This window comes from Xenopus laevis, chromosome 1S (assembly GCF_017654675.1).
Source record: "Xenopus laevis strain J_2021 chromosome 1S, Xenopus_laevis_v10.1, whole genome shotgun sequence".
Classification (NCBI taxonomy): Eukaryota; Metazoa; Chordata; class Amphibia; order Anura; family Pipidae; genus Xenopus; species Xenopus laevis.
This window is the reverse complement of record NC_054372.1, coordinates 62,200,790-62,222,837: the sequence shown is the minus strand read 5'-3', so window position 1 is coordinate 62,222,837 and position 22,048 is coordinate 62,200,790. Positions and strand designations below refer to the sequence as shown.

Here is a 22,048-nt window from a genome sequence, read left to right as displayed (position 1 = left end):
GTCAAAGATAACACAAGTAAACACAAAATGCAGTTTTTAAATGAGTGTTTTAAATGGGTTTTTATTATTTAGGGAGAAAAGAAATCCAAACCTGTGTGAAAAAGTAATTGCCCCCTGAACCTAATAACTGGTTGGGCCACCCTTAGCAGCAATAACTGCAATCAAGCGTTTGCAATAACTTGCAACGAGTCTTTTACAGCGCTCTGGAGGAATTTTGGCCCACTCATCTTTGCAGAATTGTTGTAATTCAGCTTTATTTGAGGGTTTTCTAGCATGAACCGCCTTTTTAAGGTCATGCCACAACATCTCAATAGGATTCAGGTCAGGACTTTGACTAGGCCACTCCAAAGTCTTCATTTTGTTTTTCTTCAGCCATTCAGAGGTGGATTTGCTGGTGTGTTTTGGGTCATTGTCCTGCTGCAGCACCCAAGATCGCTTCAGCTTGAGTTGACGAACAGATGGCCGGACATTCTCCTTCAGGATTTTTTGGTAGACAGTAGAATTCATGGTTCCATCTATCACAGCAAGTCTTCCAGGTCCTGAAGCAGCAAAACAAGCCCAGACCATCACACTACCACCACCATATTTTACTGTTGGTATGATGTTCTTTTTCTGAAATGCTGTGTTACTTTTACGCCAGATGTAACGGGTCGCGCACCTTCCAAAAAGTTCAACTTTTGTCTCGTCGGTCCACAAGGTATTTTCCCAAAAGTCTTGGCAATCATTGAGATGTTTTTTAGCAAAATTGAGACGAGCCTTAATGTTCTTTTTGCTTAAAAGTGGTTTGCGCCTTGGAAATCTGCCACGCAGGCCGTTTTTGCACCAGTCTCTTTCTTATGGTGGAGTCGTGAACACTGACCTTAATTGAGGCAAGTGAGGCCTGCAGTTCTTTAGATGTTGTCCTGGGGTCTTTTGTGGCCTCTCGGATGAGTTGTCTCTGCGCTCTTGGGGTAATTTTGGTCGGCCGGCCACTCCTGGGAAGGTTCACCACTGTTCCATGTTTTTGCCATTTGTGGATAATGGTTCTCACTGTGGTTCGCTGGAGTCCCAAAGCTTTAGAAATGGCTTTATAACCTTTGAAATTGAACTCAGGTGTGATAAACCACAGTTAAGTTATTTTTTAACAAGGGGGGCAATCACTTTTTCACACAGGCCCATGTAGATTTGGAGTTTTTTCTCTCCCATAATAACGTAAACCTTCATTTAAAAACTGCATTTTGTGTTCAATTATGTTATCTTTGACTAATAGTTAACGGTTTTTGATGAGCAGAAACATTTAAGTGTGACAAACATGCAAAAGAATAAGAAATCAGGAAGGGGGCAAATAGTTTTTCACACCACTGTATATCAGAAACATTTTTTATTTTACTATCTAATTACCCAGTTTTTATTTCTACACTGAACTGTTCCTTTAAAGTAATTAAGTTATAATGAACTTAAAGGGATACTGTCATGGGAAAAACATTTTTTTTTCAAAATGAACCAGTTAATAGTGTTGCTCCAGCAGAATTCTGCACTGAAATCCATTTCTCAAAAGAGCAAACAGATTTTTTTATATTCAATTTTGAAATCTGACATGGGGCTAGACATTTTGTCAATTTCCCAGCTGCCCCAAGTCATGTGACTTGTGCTCTGATAAACTTCAATCACTCTTTACTGCTGTACTGCAAGTTGGAGTGATATCACCCTCTCCCTTCCCCCCCCAGCAGCCAAACAAAAGAACAATGGGAAGGTAACCAGATAACAGCTCCCTAACACAAGATAACAGCTACCTGGTAGATCTAAGAACAGCACTCAATAGTAAAAACCCATGTCCCACTGAGACACATTCAGTTACATTGAGAAGGAAAAACAGCAGCCTGCCAAAAAGCATTTCTCTCCTAAAGTGCAGGCACAAGTCACATGACCAGGGGCAGCTGGGAAACTGACAAAATGTCAGATTTCAAAATTGAATATAAAAAAATCTGTTTGCTCTTTTGAGAAATGGATTTCAGTGCAGAATTCTGCTGGAGCAGAACTATTAACTGATTCATTTTGAAATTTTTTTTTTTCCCATCACAGTATCCCTTTAACAAAAGCCATTCGTTCACAAGCATTGCAAGGAATTTGTCAGTAATTGGACATGGCCACTAACGTTCGTAAAGGTGTTTGCAAATGTTTTTAGCTCTAACTAAACATATTACATTCCCCCATTAGAGTATTTACGATTGAAGGATTCTGTGAACAGACCAGAGGAATCAGAGAATGCATGTTGACACAGTCTGATGAATGGAGCACAAATGTGTCTATTGATGGTGGGGAACTCTGGAGCTACTGCCACCTTGCAGTTGGTGGTAAAACTAGGGTTCCACAGTATGTTGCCTGAAATGGAGCTACAGAGTTACGGCCACTTTGAATGAGTATTCCGGAAGTGATTCAACCCCTACAACTTGCACCCCAGTTGTGTCAAAATCATTGCAATGTACTTGTGTTTTGACACAATGTAGATGGACACTCTTCACATTCAACTGCAATTACTCCAGTCATACTTACAGAAAAAAAAATTTTGCATTTTGGGGAAAAAAATTGCCATTTGTTTTACGCACTGAACTTATATTTGTACATGACCTCTATAGCCATCTTCCGCTGTTGCTGAATTGCTGCAGGTGTCTGTACTCCAAAACTGCAGTTATCCGCCAACCCATCCCCTAACTCGTGTGCCATTCATATGCACATGTTGGAGAATGGCAGAGGACTCACAATGGAAATGAGAACAGGGCTGGCCACTAACACTGTACTGTGCACTTTGCACTGTATTCTTTATCTGGTAGAAGGTGTACAGTGCACTTAGGGGGTTATTTATTAAAGTCCAAATGCCAAAAACTAGAAAAATTCCTATAAAATCTCAATTTTTAGTGGGGGGGAAAAAAAATAATTTTTTGGGATTTGTTATACCTTGGGATTTGTTATACCTTGAGGATGAAAAGTCAGAATCAGAAAATCTGGCATCTCAGACCTGCTGAGGTTGTATATAAGTAAATGGGATAAGTCCTGAAGATATCCTGATCTGCGCTGGGTTTCATGCAATAATCTAAAGTTTTTCAGGCAAAAATCGGAAAAAAATCTGCATTTTCGGGTGGAAAATCCAAAAAATTTTGTATTTTTTCACCTTGACCCTGGAAACAACTGAAATTCGACTATTCACAACCGAAAACCATGCCGGAAAAAAAAAAAAAAAAAGTCAATGGTAGAGTCACCCATTTAAAAGTGTTAATAGCCTAATGCTGACATTCAAGTCTTTTAGGAGAAAAAACTTGATTCAAGTTTAGTCAAATTTGATTCGAGTTTTAGGGTAATATTCGATCCAAGAAAAACACCTGCTACCTACTGTCAAATTTTCTGGAGGTTCCATCATGCTGTGGGGCTAAATCAGGGACTGGGGCCCATGTTAAAGTCAAGGGTTGAATGAATTCAACCCAATATCAACAAATTCTTCAGTATAATGTTCAAGCATCAGTCATAAAGTTGAAGTTACGGAATGGCCGTCACAGTCCCCCTACTTGAATATCATGGAAAATCTATGGGATGATTTGAAGCAGGCTGTCCATACTCAGCAGCCATCAAATTTAACTGAACTGGAGAGATTTTGTATGGATGAATGGTCACAAATACCACCATCCAGAATCCAGACACTCATCAAATGCTATAGGAGGCATCTAGAGGCTGTTACATTTGCAAAAGGAGGCTCAACTAAGTATTGATGTAATATCTCTGTTCCCAAATTTTTTCATATGCCTGTATATTAAATTTTCATTTTTACAATAGATCCATTTTAAGACATTTTGTGCATTTAGCTACCAAACAATGTACTGCATTGAGCATTTTATCATTTAACATGCTTGTTTTGGTTACATGTTATGTGCTGAATTGATCCCAAAAGATTCTGTTATGCTGACCTTCCCTTTTAGAACATATAGCTAAAAGTTGTAGCAAAAACACTACAAATAACTTGATATACAGGTATAGGAAATGCTATCAGGAATGCATAGGGCATGGGCTTTTCCAGATGGGGTTTTCCGTAATTTGGATCTCCTTATGTTAGATCTACTAAAAAACGATTTAAAATTAAACAAACCCAATAGGATCCCTTAATAAAGATAAATTTTATTTAGGATCAAGTACAAGGTTTTATTATTACAGAGAAAAAGGATATCATTTGTAAAAACTTGAATTATTATATTAAAATTGAGTCTATGGGAGATGCCAAATCCATTTCTATTGTATATGTCAGGCAAAATAAACTTTACTTACAATACATGAATTATTTGATTCCTTCAGTCTTGTAATTACAAAATCACAGCAAGCAGGCATCCACCATTTTGTGAACACTGGTATTAAGAAAAGCTTTGCATCATGACAAAATCTTGGTTTTTTTGCCAGAATAGGGGACTAAATGGACATGTCCATGCACTGGCTACACAATTCGATGGTGAGGAGGGAAGGGGAATGTGGGGAGAGCAGGGACATATAGGGAGTGCGGAATGGAAAGAGAAAGTAATTACCTGCCCCGCCCCTATAATGGTGGGACAGGCAATATATGATTGACAGCTTAGATTGTTAATTACCTTTTATAACAGGTATGGAAGTTTTAATAAAAAAGAATATGGGTTTCGTGTTTAATTTGAAAAGGGCTTTTATTATACAGCTTTTTACGTCTGGGTGACAGGTCTCTTTAATTCAGAGCTTTCTGGATAACAGGTTTCAGGATAACGGTTTCCATACCTAAACATCAGTTGAAAATATATTACATATTCTACACACAAATGCAAATTTTGTACAAACAGCCTAAATAGCAGAAAGAAAAAGTGTTAACATAGTTAAATAAAAGACCCATAACAATGTCGTAAAATGTATGGGAAATATTGTTTTTCTTTGTTCTTTTCTGCAGGAGAAACAAAATGTTTATCTTTAGGAATTAATTGGGAAAGAGAGCCTTCAGTCAGTGAACAGTCTCCTGAGGACCAGAGCAAAGAGGGAGCAGGAGCAGAGCTGGAGTAGGACGAGGCACAGCCAAGGAGCCATGAATATCCTGTAAATGATATCCTTATAAACAGTGCTTTATAATGTGATTAATTAAAATTGGTGTTTACTGATGTCATTTCTGTTACATGTCTCACTGAAACTTGTGTATTATAAAAAATAATGTACCCCCTTTATAGGCTTTACAGGTCATGGAACTAGTTGGTGACTAATAATATCCTCATCTTTTACAGTAGTGGGTACATAATTCACTATATAATAGGTAAGAGTCATGAGTAACCTGTAATGGATGCTCTTGAATGCAGTTTCATATCTCATATTTGCTTCCTGTAATTGTGTGCAATTTCCAAGATTGTTTTTTAAATTACTGGCACTTAGAGTGGCTTTACAAGATAATAAAAAGAACTTCTGAATTGTAATCTGCTTCAACCATACAACCAAAAAGTCAGTAATACAGGTCTATTTTTTATCCAAGACATGAGCAGTCATTGACAATTTTGACTAGTGCATTAATTCAACGGGAAATAAAAATGCTTTAAAATATTATAGACATTAGTGTCTGTAAAAAGTCTGCACTAATGTCCTGTAGATAAAATAGATAAAATTATACTTACCGAAATTTTCTTTTTCTGTAGTCTGAAAGGCAGCACATACTTAATGGGTTAAGCCCCGCTCCATCCCTTTAGCACAGGAAAAAGACAACCAATCTGATTAATACTCTTTGCTACATATGCCCTCCATCTCCACCCCTTCCCTAGTGTTATATACAAGCTGTCCCCAAGAATCACACAACAACTCATGCTAAACACTCTTTATTTTTGGGAGGAAACACTTGTGCTGCCTTTCGGACTACAAAAAAAGAAAATTTCGGTAAGTATAATTTTATCTTTCCTTAGTCCTCAGGCAGCACATACTTAATGGGATTTAGCAAGCTAGAGTTAAGGGATGGGATTTTTAGGACTCTTTAGCACTGCGTCCAGAACTTGGCTACCAAAGGCTGCATCATTTAAGGCTGCTAAGTCCAATCGGTAGCGACGATCGGCGCCTTTACATAGTTACATAGTTAAATTGGGTTGAAAAAAAACAAAGTCCATCAAGTTCAACCCCTCCAAATGAAAACCCAGCATCCATACATACACCCATCCCTACTTTCAATTAAATTCTATATACCCATACCTATACTAACTATAGAGCTTAGTATCACAATAGCCTTTGATATTATGTCTGTCCAAAAAATCATCCAAGCCATTCTTAAAGGCATTAACTGAATCAGCCATCACAACATCACCCGCCTGAGGCGGCCTTCTGTCGGGGCGCTGCACGACGGTAGTGCAGAGAGCGCAATTGCGCTCTCCGCACTAGAAGAGCCAAATTTCCAGGTTGAAAAACGGAAATTCGGCTCTTAGTTACCAGGAGCGGCATTTTTGCCTCCCCTGGTAACCAGGGTGGCGCTGCCGCCTGAGGCGAGTGGATCAACTCGCCTCAATGGTGGAGCGCCCCTGCCAATCGGCAGAATCTTGCGAACGTAGAAACGTTACTCCATGTGGCAGCCTTACAAATCTCATCTATATTTAAAGATGTCTTCTCAGCCCACGATGTTGCCACAGCTCTAGTTGAATGAGCTCTTAATTGAGTAGAAGGATCTTTTCCCGATTAAGTATATGCCAAGGAAATAGCACCTTTCACCCAAGATGAAATGGTAGATTTTGCCGCTTTTTTTCCCTTAGACTTTCCTGCAAACATTACAAACAGATGTTCAGATTTTCTGAAATACAGTGGTGTGAAAAACTATTTGCCCCCTTCCTGATTTCTTATTCTTTTGCATGTTTGTCACACAAAATGTTTCTGATCATCAAACACATTTAACTATTAGTCAAAGATAACACAAGTAAACACAAAATGCAGTTTTTAAATGAGTGTTTTAAATGGGTTTTTATTATTTAGGGAGAAAAGAAATCCAAACCTGTGTGAAAAAGTAATTGCCCCCTGAACCTAATAACTGGTTGGGCCACCCTTAGCAGCAATAACTGCAATCAAGCGTTTGCAATAACTTGCAACGAGTCTTTTACAGCGCTCTGGAGGAATTTTGGCCCACTCATCTTTGCAGAATTGTTGTAATTCAGCTTTATTTGAGGGTTTTCTAGCATGAACCGCCTTTTTAAGGTCATGCCACAACATCTCAATAGGATTCAGGTCAGGACTTTGACTAGGCCACTCCAAAGTCTTCATTTTGTTTTTCTTCAGCCATTCAGAGGTGGATTTGCTGGTGTGTTTTGGGTCATTGTCCTGCTGCAGCACCCAAGATCGCTTCAGCTTGAGTTGACGAACAGATGGCCGGACATTCTCCTTCAGGATTTTTTGGTAGACAGTAGAATTCATGGTTCCATCTATCACAGCAAGTCTTCCAGGTCCTGAAGCAGCAAAACAAGCCCAGACCATCACACTACCACCACCATATTTTACTGTTGGTATGATGTTCTTTTTCTGAAATGCTGTGTTACTTTTACGCCAGATGTAACGGGACGCGCACCTTCCAAAAAGTTCAACTTTTGTCTCGTCGGTCCACAAGGTATTTTCCCAAAAGTCTTGGCAATCATTGAGATGTTTTTTAGCAAAATTGAGACGAGCCTTAATGTTCTTTTTGCTTAAAAGTGGTTTGCGCCTTGGAAATCTGCCACGCAGGCCGTTTTTGCACCAGTCTCTTTCTTATGGTGGAGTCGTGAACACTGACCTTAATTGAGGCAAGTGAGGCCTGCAGTTCTTTAGATGTTGTCCTGGGGTCTTTTGTGGCCTCTCGGATGAGTTGTCTCTGCGCTCTTGGGGTAATTTTGGTCGGCCGGCCACTCCTGGGAAGGTTCACCACTGTTCCATGTTTTTGCCATTTGTGGATAATGGTTCTCACTGTGGTTCGCTGGAGTCCCAAAGCTTTAGAAATGGCTTTATAACCTTTGAAATTGAACTCAGGTGTGATAAACCACAGTTAAGTTATTTTTTAACAAGGGGGGCAATCACTTTTTCACACAGGCCCATGTAGATTTGGAGTTTTTTCTCTCCCATAATAACGTAAACCTTCATTTAAAAACTGCATTTTGTGTTCAATTATGTTATCTTTGACTAATAGTTAACGGTTTTTGATGAGCAGAAACATTTAAGTGTGACAAACATGCAAAAGAATAAGAAATCAGGAAGGGGGCAAATAGTTTTTCACACCACTGTATTTTGTTCTCTCATTATAAATTTGTAGGCACCTTTTTACATCCAGTTTATTTAGCTCTTCCTCTTTTTCATCTGCCGGAGAGGGGAAAAAAAGATGGTACAATTTGAGCATTTATGTTTTCTGTGGCTTCAATTTTTGGCCTAAAGAAAGGTAAGTTCTAAGCACCACCTTCTCTGGGAAGAATATTGTGTATGGATGAGTTGCTGCCAGAGCTTGTAAGTCTCCTACTCTTCTAGCCGAAGAGTGGCCACTAGAAAGACCATGCCAAATATTTTTGACTGATTGTTTGCAGAGGTTCAAATCTCTAGATGAAATTGCTGAGAGAGCAGAACGATTAACTTTTAAGCTCCCCACAGACGCAAAGATTTTTCTTGCCGAACGACCGATTTTACTGAAGTCCGACCAAACCTTCAAAATTATTGTGAAGTTAGTGGGATTCAAACAATTGTACATCTTATGATTTTTCAGCCGACATCTGTCAGGAAATTGATCGGCCAGATTAAAAAATCTTTATTGGCCCCAGTGCAATCTATCTATGTTTGCAGGGCCAAGCAGGCAGCTACCCTTTGTTTTCCTGGCAAATTGGTCCTTAGTTGATGGACAATTCGTACGATCATTCCGAGATAATCGTGGTCTCACGATGACGATCGGATCTTTTAAAAATCTCAACATCTATGGCCAGCATTAAAGTTTCTGGTTTAAGCCCCTGTTCAAACCCATCTTGTAGGAATTGCAGGATATCAGAAACAGGACAGTCTTTGTACTGGATGTTTTTTGCTGCACACCACTGAAGAAATTTCTTCCAAACTTTATTATAAACTTTAGATGTAGATTGTTTTCTTGAATGTAGCAGAGTTTTTATTACACTTTTTTCTGTCAAAATCTCCTTGTCAAATTCCATGCTGCCAAATTCCACCTGAAAGGATCTGGAAGATTCACCTGTCCCTGCACTAGCAGATCTGGTCTCTGTGGAAATTCATTACCTCCCTTTGGACAGAATCACTAGATCCGTGAACCATACCCTCCTCTGCCAAAAGGGGGCTATTAGAATGACTGACACTTGGGGGCAGATTTACTAAGGGTCGAATATCGAGGGTTAATTAACCCTCGATATTCGACTAGGAACTAAAATCGTTCGACTTCGAATATCGAAGTCGAACGATTTAGCGCTAATCCTACGATCAACGATCGAAGGATTATTTGTTCGATCGAACGATTAAATCCTTCGAATCGAACGATTCGAAGGATTTTAATCCAACGATCGAAGGAATATCCTTCGATCAAAAAAACACAGGCAAGCCTATGGGGACCTTCGCCATAGGCTAACATTGAGTTCGGTAGCTTTTAGCTGCCGAACTAGGGGGTCGAAGTTTTTCTTAAAGAGACAGTACTTCGATTATCGAATGGTCGAATAGTCGAACGATTTTTAGTTCGAAATCGTTCAATTCGTAGTCGAAGTCGTAGTCGAAGGTCGAAGTAGCCCATTTGATGGTCGAAGTAGCCAAAAAAACACTTCGAAATTCGAAGTTTTTTTAATTCGAATCCTTCACTCGAGCTTTGTAAATGTGCCCCTCGATCTTCCTTATAACTCTCTGGATCATCGCTATCGGTGGAAACAGGTATGCTACTCTGAATCTCCAAGGAATTTACATTGTATCGAGGAAATTTGGGTTTTCTGCTTTTGACAGAGAGCAAAACTTCTCCACTTTCTTTTTGAGTCTGCACGCCATTAATAATACCGATGTCGTATTGTCTGACTGAATAAAAAATTCTTGGTTTTTCACCAGATGCTTGAATTTCTTCAATGCTAGATGAACTGCTCTTAGTTCTTTGAAATTTGAGGACAGAGTCTTTTCCCACAATGACCACTTTCCTTGGACTATTTTGTTTCAAAGGTGAGCACCCCAACCTGATGCGGACACATCCGTCGTTATTAATTGAAAGTCCGGGGGATGAAAGGGCATCCCTTTCCTGAGATTTCTGGAATTAATCCACCATTTTAGAGACTTCTTCAATTGTACTGACACTCTCGTGCTTCTGTCTAGTGATTGAGGTAAGCAATCCCAGTTGTGTAAAATCTTCATTTTTAAGGGACGTATGTACGGAACTGCTTCTATGTGGCTGACATCAGACCAAGCACCTTCATCGTTTGCCGAATAGGCAGCTTCTGAACTTTGATAAGATTCTTCACTGCTGTCATCAAAGATGCTCTCTTCTCCTGTGGAAGAAAAACCTTCATTTGTAATGTGTCTAACTGCAGGCCCAAGAATTTTACAGATGTTTTTGGTTGTAACATAGATTTCTCTAAGTTGATGATCCAACCATGGTCTCTTAGCAGATTTGAATGTTTTGACATTTGCTCTATTGACTTTGCTTTTAGTAGCCAATCGTCCAAATATGGGACGACAAAAATGCCTTTCTCTCTCAGAGCTGCTGCCATCACCACAATTACTTTTGTAAATACTCTAGGGGCTGAAGTTATGCTGAACGGAAGTGCCTTGAACTGGAAATGATGAATAATCCCCTTTTGAGACACTGCAATGCGTAGATATTTCTGACTGGCTGGATGAATATGAACGTGCAAATAGGCATCTATCGTGACCATTTTAAGTCTCCTTTTTTAGAATGCTTAATGCCGATCTGATGGATTCCATCCGGAACTTTTCTTTTCTTATGAACTGATTTAAGAATCTTAGATTTACCACCAGTCTGAAAGTCCCGTTTGGCTTGGGCACTAAAAATATTGTCGAGTAAATCCCTCTCATCTCCTCTTTCTGAGGTACTGGTTCTAACACCTTCATAGCCAGAAACTGCTGAGATCTGTGTTTTTTGTTTTTCGTTGTCTGAATAATCTCTGTTCACACAAAACCTCTGCACTGGGGTTCTCTAAAATCTTATAGAGTAACCTTCTCGGATCACTTTTAAAACCCATAAATCTGTGGTCGTCTTCTGCCAAACATGCTGAAAGAAAGTCAGTCTTCCTCCGACTTCCTCCTCACTTCTGGCGTCAGAAATTTGGAGATTTTTTTTTTTCTAAGTCTTTCTTCTGACTTGCCTCCTTGGAGTTGTATCTGGGATTGAATGGTCTGTTATGGAAAGAGTCTCTTCTGTTTCCGGGTCTGAAAGAGCTTCTTGATCTTGAAGCCTGTGGTGAATTCCGTCATGTAAATGGACGAAAAAATGGTTTTCTTTGAGTCTCTGGTCTATCTTGTGGAAGTGACTTCCCTTTCCCAGTTGCCAGAATCTCAATTAATTTGTCTAATGCTGAACCAAACAGCTTGCCTGGTTCAAATGGCATAGATATCAGTTTATTCTTGGACGCTAAATTTGCCGAACAAGCTTTTAGCCACAAAGCTCTCCCAGATGTTGAAAGTGACATGGTTCTGGCACCCAGTTTAAATGACTCTACTGCCACATCACATAGATAATCCGTGTCTAGTTTAATTGGATACATCATATCCAACAGATCATCTCTTGAGGTCCCTGCATCAATGCATTCAACCAGTATTTTAGAGATCTTGAAATGGCTGCTAGAGAGGGTTTACAGACATTTGCCCCCGCCACATAAGATCTCCTCAGAGCACACTCTGCTCTTTTGTCTAGGGAATCTTTTAATGCTGACTCCTCCACTGGAATAGTCGTTCGTCTGGACAACCTGGCCACAGAGGTATCCACCTTTGGAGGATCTTACCATTCAGCTACATCGGCCCGTTCAAAAGGGAACATTTGTTTGAATTTTTTCCTCATCTCATTTACCGGGTTTTCCCACTCTGTTAGGAAAAACTGTTTTAGAGATTTAAGAATCTTAGATTTACCACCAGTCTGAAAGTCCCGTTTGGCTTGGGCACTAAAAATATTGTCAAGTAAATCCCTCTCATGTCCTCTTTCTGAGGTACTGGTTCTAACACCTTCATAGCCAGAAACTGCTGAGATCTGTGTTTTTTGTTTTTCGTTGTCTGAATAATCTCTGTTCACACAAAACCTCTGCACTGGGGTTCTCTAAAATCTTATAGAGTAACCTTCTCGGATCACTTTTAAAACCCATAAATCTGTGGTCGTCTTCTGCCAAACGTGCTGAAAGATAGTCAGTCTTCCTCCGACTTCCTCCTGACTTCTGGCGTCAGAAATTTGGAGATTTCTTTTTCTCTGAGTCTTTCTTCTGACTTGCCTCCTTGGAGCTGTATCTGGGATTGAATGGTCTGTTATGGAAAGAGTCTCTTCTGTTTCCTGGTCTGAAAGAGCTTCTTGATCTTGAAGCTTGTGGTGAATTCCGTCATGTAAATGGACGAAAAAATGGTTTTCTTTGAGTCTTTGGTCTATCTTGCGGAAGTGACTTCCCTTTCCCAGTTGCCAGAATCTCAATTAATTTGTCTAATGCTGAACCAAACAGCTTGCCTGGTTCAAATGGCATAGATATCAGTTTATTCTTGGACGCTAAATTTGCCGACCAAGCTTTTAGCCACAACGCTCTCCTTCCAGATGTTGAAAGTGACATGGTTCTGGCTCCCAGTTTAAATGACTCTACTGCCACATCACATAGATAATCCGTGTCTAGTTTAATTGGATACATCATATCCAACAGATCATCTCTTGAGGTCCCTGCATCAATGCATTCAACCAGTATTTTAGAGATCTTGAAATGGCTGCTAGAGAGGGTTTACAGACATTTGCCCCCGCCACATAAGATCTCCTCAGAGCACACTCTGCTCTTTTGTCTAGGGAATCTTTTAATGCTGACTCCTCCACTGGAATAGTCGTTCGTCTGGACAACCTGGACACAGAGGTATCCACCTTTGGAGGATCTTACCATTCAGCTACATCGGCCCGTTCATAAGGGAACATTTGTTTAAGTTTTTTCCTCATCTCATTTCCCGGGTTTTCACACTCTGTTAGGAAAAACTGTTTTAGAGATTCATGAATGGGAAAACATAACTTCTTTCCAGGGTTGCTTCGCCAATGAGGCGAGTTGAGGCTGTTGCCTCAGGCGGCAGCGCCCCACTAGTTACCAGGGGCAGCAAGAATGCTGCTCCTGGTACTTTAAGAGCGAATTTCCGGGGGAAGGGGGGGCAGCAACTGCTGCTGCCTCAGGCGGCGGAGGGGCCAGGATCACCCCTGCTTCTTTCTTTCCGTAAAAAAAAAGGGAGACTTGTCTTGTCTGTAGTCTCTGGAGTAGTAGTTTTTTTACATACTAATTTTCTGACTTCCTTGAGCAATCTAGGCATTTTCTCAATAGGAAATAAGAAAACCTCTACCTTCTGTTTAACTGCAGAAGAAGAAGATTGTTCCGAAGAGGAAGATAATTCTCCTATTTCTGTTTCAGATTTGACTCTGCCTGAGGTAAAACCTTCAGGCACTCTTTTTGCTTTTTTAAAACTTTCAGAAGACGTTTCCATCATTTCTTTAACTTTGAAATTAGAATAAAAAAAGACCAACTGAAATCTATTTTTAAAAAAAAGTGCGGGTAAATTGCCCGTTTTCGTTCGAATTCAAATCATACAAATCGAAATAACATTGTATTTGATTCAAAGTTTTTTCTAAAAAAAACTTTGACTTTTCAAAGTCCACCAACTCTGCAGGTTTTAGATGGCGAATGGTCGATAAATTCTGATATTTGAATTTTCAATTTTTTTTTCAAATTCAAATCGAATTTGGACTATTCCCTAGTACACCAAAAATTGCTCGAAATTGTAATTTTTTTTCATTCAAATTTTCACTTCGACCATTGATAAATCTGCCCCTTTATCTCTCTCTCTCTCCCTTCCTCTTTTTTACTGTCTTTCTGAAACTTCTTCTCACTTAACAATCACTTCATTAATATATATGGTGTGTTTGTATTGGCAAATAAACAAATACCTTTGATACCACGGAAGATGTGTTGATAATATTTTCGGATTTCCGGAAAATATTGTGAACAAGCCAGAAGTAAAAGAACTTGGGATACACCGAATCCAGGATTCGGTTCGGGATACGGCCACGCCTTTTTCAGCAGGAACCAAATCCAAATTTGCACAAAACAAGGAAGTAAAAAATGTTTTCCCCTTCCCACCCCTAATTTGTTCGGATTCGGTTCGGTTTTCGCCCAAATCTTTTAATAAGGACTCTGAATCCAAAATAGTGGATTCGGTGCATCCCTAAAAAAAAAGATATATATATACACATACATACAGAGTAGCTCAGGGTGCCACAAGTAACTAATGTTGATACACTCAGTATTGGACTGACCCACGGGGATACCAGGAAAACTCCCGGTGGGCCCAGGTGTAAGTGGGCCCTCCTGCTTCAAAACATTTGGCCTATTTCAATCTAAATAGATTGAATAATAGATAGTGATGGGCGAATTTATTCGGCAGGCGCGAATTTGCGTGATTCGCCGCCAGCGAATAAATTCACGAAACACCCGCGAAAATTCGAGGCAAAAATTTGCGGTCAAAAACGGGTGCCGGTGTCAAAAACGAGACGCCGGCGCCGTTTCGTGAATTTTTCGCCGTTTCGTGAATTTCGCCCATCACTAATAATAGATTATAATATGTAAAGAAAATCGACTAGCAGAATAGAGGTTGAGTGAGGAGAGGAATTATAATAGTACTGAGAGTGGGCCCCTGGTGTCCCAGGCCGACACTGGATACACTCAATGGTGGTCCAATGGTGCACCAGCCCCAGAATAAACCAACAGCAATACCATAGAAGGGGGCTTCAGGCACATTAGAAAATCTACGGAGCCACAAGTGTAAAGTAAAAAAATCTCCATTTATCCGTTTACATTAAAAAATTAACATCTCATAATGGCTGAAACACATATTCCTTTTTAACGTAAACGAATAAATGGAGATTTTTTTTACTTTACACTTGTGGCATCTGCTTATTATATGTCTGTACATTTTTATCCTCTCCAGTGAAAGGCTAAACTATATCCCATTGCTGGTTACTGTCCCTAAGCAAATGTATACCTGGTCAATCCTAAGACTGTGTTTGGGACACTATTCCCCAATAGCTGGAAAAAGTAAAACCGATTGGCAAAAGTTTTGCCACCAGCAGCAGATAAAAAAAATTAAGGCAGATGTCAAGGTTTTTACATTCTACTCTTACTCTGCACCCTATGCCATATTGTTATGGTCTTTAAAATGGAAGGAAATAAAGATTGTAGTTGTTCACCATGATTGTGATTCATCCATGGCTGTGAGTAGAATGTAAATGCTGGAAAACACTTTTGCCGAGTGGGAGTGGCCAGGAACCCGCAAGGGAACGATGGTCGAGGGTGTAAAACTCCTCTCACATATACTGGAGAAGTACAGATGTCAAGGTTTTATAAGTAAATTAAGAAAATACCTGTATCATAAAGAACATTGGCTTATACAGGTATGGGACCTGTTATCCAGAATTCTCGGGACCTGGGGTTTTCCGGATAAGGGATCTTTCTGTAATTTGGATCTTCATACTTGAAAATACTAGAAAACCATTTAAACATTAAATAAACCCAATAGGCTGGTTTTGCTTCTAGCAAGGATTAATTATATCTTAGTTTGGATCAAGTACAAAGCACTGTTTTATTATTACATTACAGAGAAAAAGGAAATCATTTTTAAAAATTTGGATTCTTTAGATAAAATGGAGAAACACATGTTCTGTAAGGCTACACATTTATTGTTATTGCTACTTTTTATTACTTATCTTTCTATTCTGGCCTCTGCTATTCATATTCCAGTCCCTTTTTCAAATCAATGTATGGTTGCTATGGTAATTTGGACCACTGGATACATTTCTTTATCAGAAATCATACCTTAGTAAGCTTCCAGTTCTTTCAGCTGTTTCATTGACGTCTGTCGCAATTACCTGAGCTCCTTCCTTGGCAAATGCCTTAAAAATCAAACAAGGATGTCTTTTTTTAGTATCTTTATCGCTCTTTTTTTCCCCGATAGACACGGACATTCAATCTAAAGCTTTCTGGTTTTACTGGTCACCCTACACTAAAACTGTCTAATTGAGAAACCAAATTATCCAAGAAATGGTAGAATGCTTGTCTGGATAGATACTGAATGTAGGCAGGAACAGAACCCTGTCTGTTGTGAAGTGATTATTCCATGTGCAACATGTTTCCTCAGTGCATTTAATTAGCACTTCCCTGCAGAGTACAGGCTGCATCAGTTACATAGCAACATAGATCAATGAGCTGTGTGCAAGAGATTTAGAAAATAGTTTCATTTATGCAATCTCAAAATTAGGCAGTTTTACATGCAATAAAAAAAAATATTTTACATATCCCTGAGTGTGTGATCTTTTTTTTTGCCGCTAGACTAGCTTTACCAAGCCTGTACAAAGCATCTCTCAGTCATAGGAACCTTTATGCTAACATTAATATGAAACTATAAACAATCCAGCAGCAAAAATGTTTCCACAACAGACTTACAATGTGCCCTTCCAATTCCTTGTGCTGCAGCTGACAGAACAATCACTTTTCCATTCAAGCGTCCCATGGTTCCCACCTGAAGAACAAGCGGAGCATGAATCTCTATCTTTTTATAATCAGTTACCAAGGATACTCTGGAACAAGCCAGTAAAACATTGCAGCTTAAAGGAAAACTATACCCCCCAAACAATGTAGGTCTCTATAAAAAGATATTGCATAAAACAGCTAATATGTAAAACCCTGCTTCATGTAAATAAACCATTTTCATAATAATATACTTATCTAGTAGTATGTGCCATTGGCTAATCATAAATAGAAAATTGCCATTTTAAAAAATAAGGGCCGCCCCCTGGGATCGTAGGATTCACTGTACTCACAAACATACCAACAAACCATACATGTAAGGTCACATGAGCCAATTAACAGACAGAGTTGTGTCTTTTGCTTCCACACTTCTTCCTGTTACAGTTAGGTAGTGTTTCTGGTCAGGTGATCTCTGAGACAGCACAGAGACCATCACAAAATGGTGGCTCAAGGCAAGAGATATAAAAGGGCAATATTTACTTAAATATATATACCAGTTTGGTAAGATTCTTTAATATGCCACTTAATATATGAACTATCTGTTGCTTAAGTGTTCATTTTGGGGGTATAGTTTTCCTTTAAGGCGGATCTCAGTTTTTTATACTGTATCAACCATGTGTATAATTCTTAGTCTAGTGAAGTTGGAACTCTCATGCCTCGTGACTAGTCACACTATTCCACCCTAAACATCTCTAGGGTACAAGGCAAATCAAGGTATTCAAGTGTAATCAACAATACAAACTTATTTTGCCCATTTTTGGCCTCTTTTAAAAACCTAATATACCAGGTGCAGACTGTGAGTGGATTTATAAGAAACAATGCATTAGGTTTCCCTACAAAGACTTATGGGTAGGCCTGCTGTCTGCATTCACTGTCAGAAAATTTAAAAGCTCTTCTATTGTTAATTATCCCCTTCTTAGGGCAGGACTCAAAAACACAGGCGTCACGTCGGATGCAATAAGTAATGCTATTGTTGTATCGTGTTGCAGGGATGATGCAACGCGACATGACTGTCTGATGCAGACGCTGCGTCTGCATCTGACAGTTGTGCCGCATCAACAATGAAACACGATCCAACAATAGCATTACTTACCTTATTTCCGTCGCATCTGACGTGGCGCCTGCGTTTTTGTACAGCGCGTCGGAATCATCCATGGAATGCTGAACTAATAGATGTCCATATTTTAACAGTACTGGGCGTCATTGAGTTACATACACCCAACTTACATACAACTCCCACTTACAGACAGGGGCTGTAACAGTAACATACTATGGTTTGCTTGACTTTTATTAGCATTTAGCTTTAATAAAATATCTGCCCCAATCCCCTCTGGTGTGTGTGGTCAACTGCCGAGCAGAGATATGTTAAAATAAATATGCAGAGAAAGGTAAAAAAACATGCACAGAAAGGTAAAAATAAATACTATGTTAAGACAGACATCTGTCTTAAGTTGCATTTAATTAAATAAGTACATGTAGATCTCCATTCAGATCTATAATGCTTGGGCATTGTGCTCTCCACTATTCTTGGTTATTGTGAAGACACCTTAGTGTTCAAAATAGGGAATGCTTGACACAGCTTGAGAACCATGCATATATAATATACTATACTGCAAGGTCTAATTTTTTCTTATATTATTTGGGTGTTGGCCAGCTTAAAAATATATTGCAATATATGAACAAACAATCCCTGTTTTGTTTAAAGGTTAAGGTATTTTTAGTAGCTGAAGGCACGTTTCGATGTCTTAAATATATTGTTAATGGATTGAGTGCAGAGAATTATGTATGTTTAGTTTTAATCTTAAAACCTTCTCTGTTTATATATTATAATAAATAAGTGTTAATATTCTTGTGGTTTTTACAGTGTAGTTAGCTTGTACACATTTTGTGGATGCAAAATAATTACACGTTTTCTTTATAGAATTTTTTAAAGATTGGATTTTAAAGGACACTCTATTATGAGCCGACTTCCTATGGACAAAAAGGGGATTTTGTGTACTCACCGTTAAATCTTTTTCTCTTGGTCACTTGGGGGACACAGGGACAGTGGGGTATAGCTGGTACATCCAGGAGGGCAGGACACAACAGTAGGAAAAATTTAGCCCCTCCTCTACTGGCTATACCCCCAGCAGGCGGAGCTTAGATCAGTTTGTTCCAAAGTCAACAGGAAAAATTGAATTAACCGTAAAACCTACTATTAAACATGTCTAACGGAAAAATGAGGGCCTCAGTCCAGGGAGGGAAGCCCTGTGTCCCCCAAGTGACCAAGAGAAAAAGATTTAACGGTGAGTACACAAAATCCTCTTTTCTCTAAGTCATCTTGGGGGACACAGGGACAGTGGGGACGTACCAAAGCTGTCCCCTTAAATCTCCGGGAGGGAGAGTGAGGCCTAGGTGGAAGTAACCACAGCGGCTTGGTATCGAAATGGTAAAACTTTGAAAAGGAGTGGACAGAGGTCCACGTAGCTGCCTTGCACAGCTGTTCTGCTGATGCTTGGTTCCTGAACGCCCAGGACGTACTCATTCCCCTAGTAGAGTGGGCTGTGAGTCTAGATGGTGGCGTTCTTCCACGTGCCACGTAGGCTCGTTGAATCGCTTGCTTGATCCAGCGTGAAATGGATGATTTTGTGGCCGCGCCTCCTTGGTGGGGGCCTGAAGGAATGACAAGTAAGGAGTCCACTTTGCGAAAGTCCTGTACTCTGTGCAGGTAAAACTTTAGGGCTCTGACAGGATCCAGGGTATGTAGAGCCCTCTCCTTAGGATTGGAAGGTGAGGGACAAAAGGTCGGTATAGTAATCTCTTGGTTTAAGTGAAAATCAGATACAACTTTAGGCAAAAAAGATGGAATGGTGCGTAGAACCGCCCTATCATGGTGAAAAACAAGGAAAGGTGGTTTGCATGACAGTGCGCCAAGCTCAGAAACACGTCTTGCAGTGGCAATGGCCAGAAGGAAGGTAGTTTTCCAGGTAAGCCAGAGAAGCGGTACGGATCCTAATGGCTCGAAAGGAGGGTCCTGGAGAGCTCGTAGAACTAGGGTGAGATCCCATAGAGGAGCTGGTGCTCGAACTGGAGGAGCCAAATGTGATACTCCCTGCATAAAAGTCTTGACGTCAGGTAGGAGAGCAATTCGTTTCTGAAAAAGGACACAACAAAAACTGATCTAAGCTCCGCCTGCTGGGGGTATAGCCAGTAGAGGAGGGGCTAAGTTTTTCCTACTGTTGTGTCCTGCCCTCCTGGATGTACCAGCTATACCCCACTGTCCCTGTGTCCCCCAAGATGACTTAGAGAAAATTGAAATGGCACGTTTTATTATGTATTAAATTGATGTTGTATCATCACTTATTTATTCATGTATGTAAATCAAGACAGTTTCATTACATAAGAAATAGTTTTTAGTGATATTAAAAACAAGAAAAAGCAGTAAAACCCCACACTACCTTATTGAAATTAATTGAGATCTAATTATATAAGTGCTTAGTGCTATTATAATCATATGCTTAGTTCTCAATCAATTTAGCACCAACATACAATTAATGGTATTTCAATCGATTGTGTTATATACAAGTAATTAAAATGATTAAAGTGCTTAACTGCTATAAATTAGGTGCTGTGACTTTCAATAAAATGTATCTACACACAATTGATGAATAATCTAAAAGTTTATGGTTCTTATATGGATTAAATAAGGTGCTAGTGCTGTAGTTCTAATTTTAAAGTGAGTTCATGGTATCAAACAATTAAAAATAAAGCGTCAGCAATTTATGAATATAACTTTGCTATAAAACCAACAAATTCTCAGTGCCTTAGAAATAAAAGAGAGTAAAAAGAGTGAATGCTGCGCTAGTAGCACTACAATTCTATAAAATTTCTCTGGATCCGAGATTAAATTTAAGTTTAAAAAAGGTAAGATTTCAATAAGTTTTTAAAAAAAAAAAAAAAAAGGTTTGAAGGCTCGCCATCAAACGTTTTCATACGCTTTATCAAGGCAAATCCCATTTGTTGGTTTTATAGCAACGTTAGCTCTCCTTACAAGACAGTTAAATGTAGTAACGAGACCACAGTCCTCAGTGTTCTGCCTTTCTCCCACGTCTGGTGTCCCAGGGCTTAGAACAACGCAGCCAGTTTCTTCGGGACAACTCCAATTCTATAGTATTTTCTAATTTTTATTCATGAATTGCTGACGCCTCAGGGCCTCAGGGCCCCCCGGCAGTCCGCGCGCCGCATATTCCCGGCCAGTTTTGGGCGGGGGCCGGCTGCGCGTCCTGCGCCAGGGCCCGCCCCCTCTAGTTCCGTTTCTGAGTGCTGTAGTTATAATTTTGAAATGAGTTCATGGTATCAAACAATTAAAAATAAAGCGTCAGCAATTCATGAATAAAAATTAGAAAATACTATAGAATTGGAGTTGTCCCGAAGAAACTGGCTGCGTTGTTCTAAGCCCTGGGACACCAGACGTGGGAGAAAGGCAGAACACTGAGGACTGTGGTCTCGTTACTACATTTAACTGTCTTGTAAGGAGAGCTAACGTTGCTATAAAACCAACAAATGGGATTTGCCTTGATAAAGCGTATGAAAACGTTTGATGGCGAGCCTTCAAACCTTTTTTTTTTTTTTTTTTTTAAAAACTTATTGAAATCTTACCTTTTTTAAACTTAAATTTAATCTCGGATCCAGAGAAATTTTATAGAATTGTAGTGCTACTAGCGCAGCATTCACTCTTTTTACTCTCTTTTATTTCTAAGGCACTGAGGATTTGTTGGTTTTATAGCAAAGTTATATTCATAAATTGCTGACGCTTTATTTTTAATTGTTTGATACCATGAACTCACTTTAAAATTAGAACTACAGCACTAGCACCTTATTTAATCCATATAAGAACCATAAACTTTTAGATTATTCATCAATTGTGTGTAGATACATTTTATTGAAAGTCACAGCACCTAATTTATAGCAGTTAAGCACTTTAATCATTTTAATTACTTGTATATAACACAATCGATTGAAATACCATTAATTGTATGTTGGTGCTAAATTGATTGAGAACTAAGCATATGATTATAATAGCACTAAGCACTTATATAATTAGATCTCAATTAATTTCAGTAAGGTAGTGTGGGATTTTACTGCTTTTTCTTGTTTTTAGTATCCTTATTCTGGTTTATATACCTCTACACAGCCTGAAATTGGGTAATACAAGTCAGTGAACATTAATTACAAGTGAACTATATTTTTGTTTGAGTTTTTAGTGAAATGTCACATGATATATTCTCCTTTGAATTTACTCTCTCCTCCTCTCCTTCGTACTCTTTTTATCCATCTAAACGTTT

The 22,048-nt window shown here is 39.2% G+C and overlaps 1 protein-coding gene across 1 annotated transcript in view; it reads right to left on the bottom strand.

Moving 5' to 3' along the window:
* The window catches only part of slc9b2.S (solute carrier family 9 member B2 S homeolog), a 44,287-nt gene extending 28,071 nt beyond the window's left edge, over positions 1-16,216 (bottom strand). Inside the window, exon 1 of the mRNA XM_041579670.1 lies at positions 16,014-16,216. The gene's annotated coding sequence lies outside the window, so the exon portion shown is untranslated. The remainder of the gene's footprint in view (positions 1-16,013) is intronic.
* Positions 16,217-22,048: the final 5,832 nt, after the last annotated feature.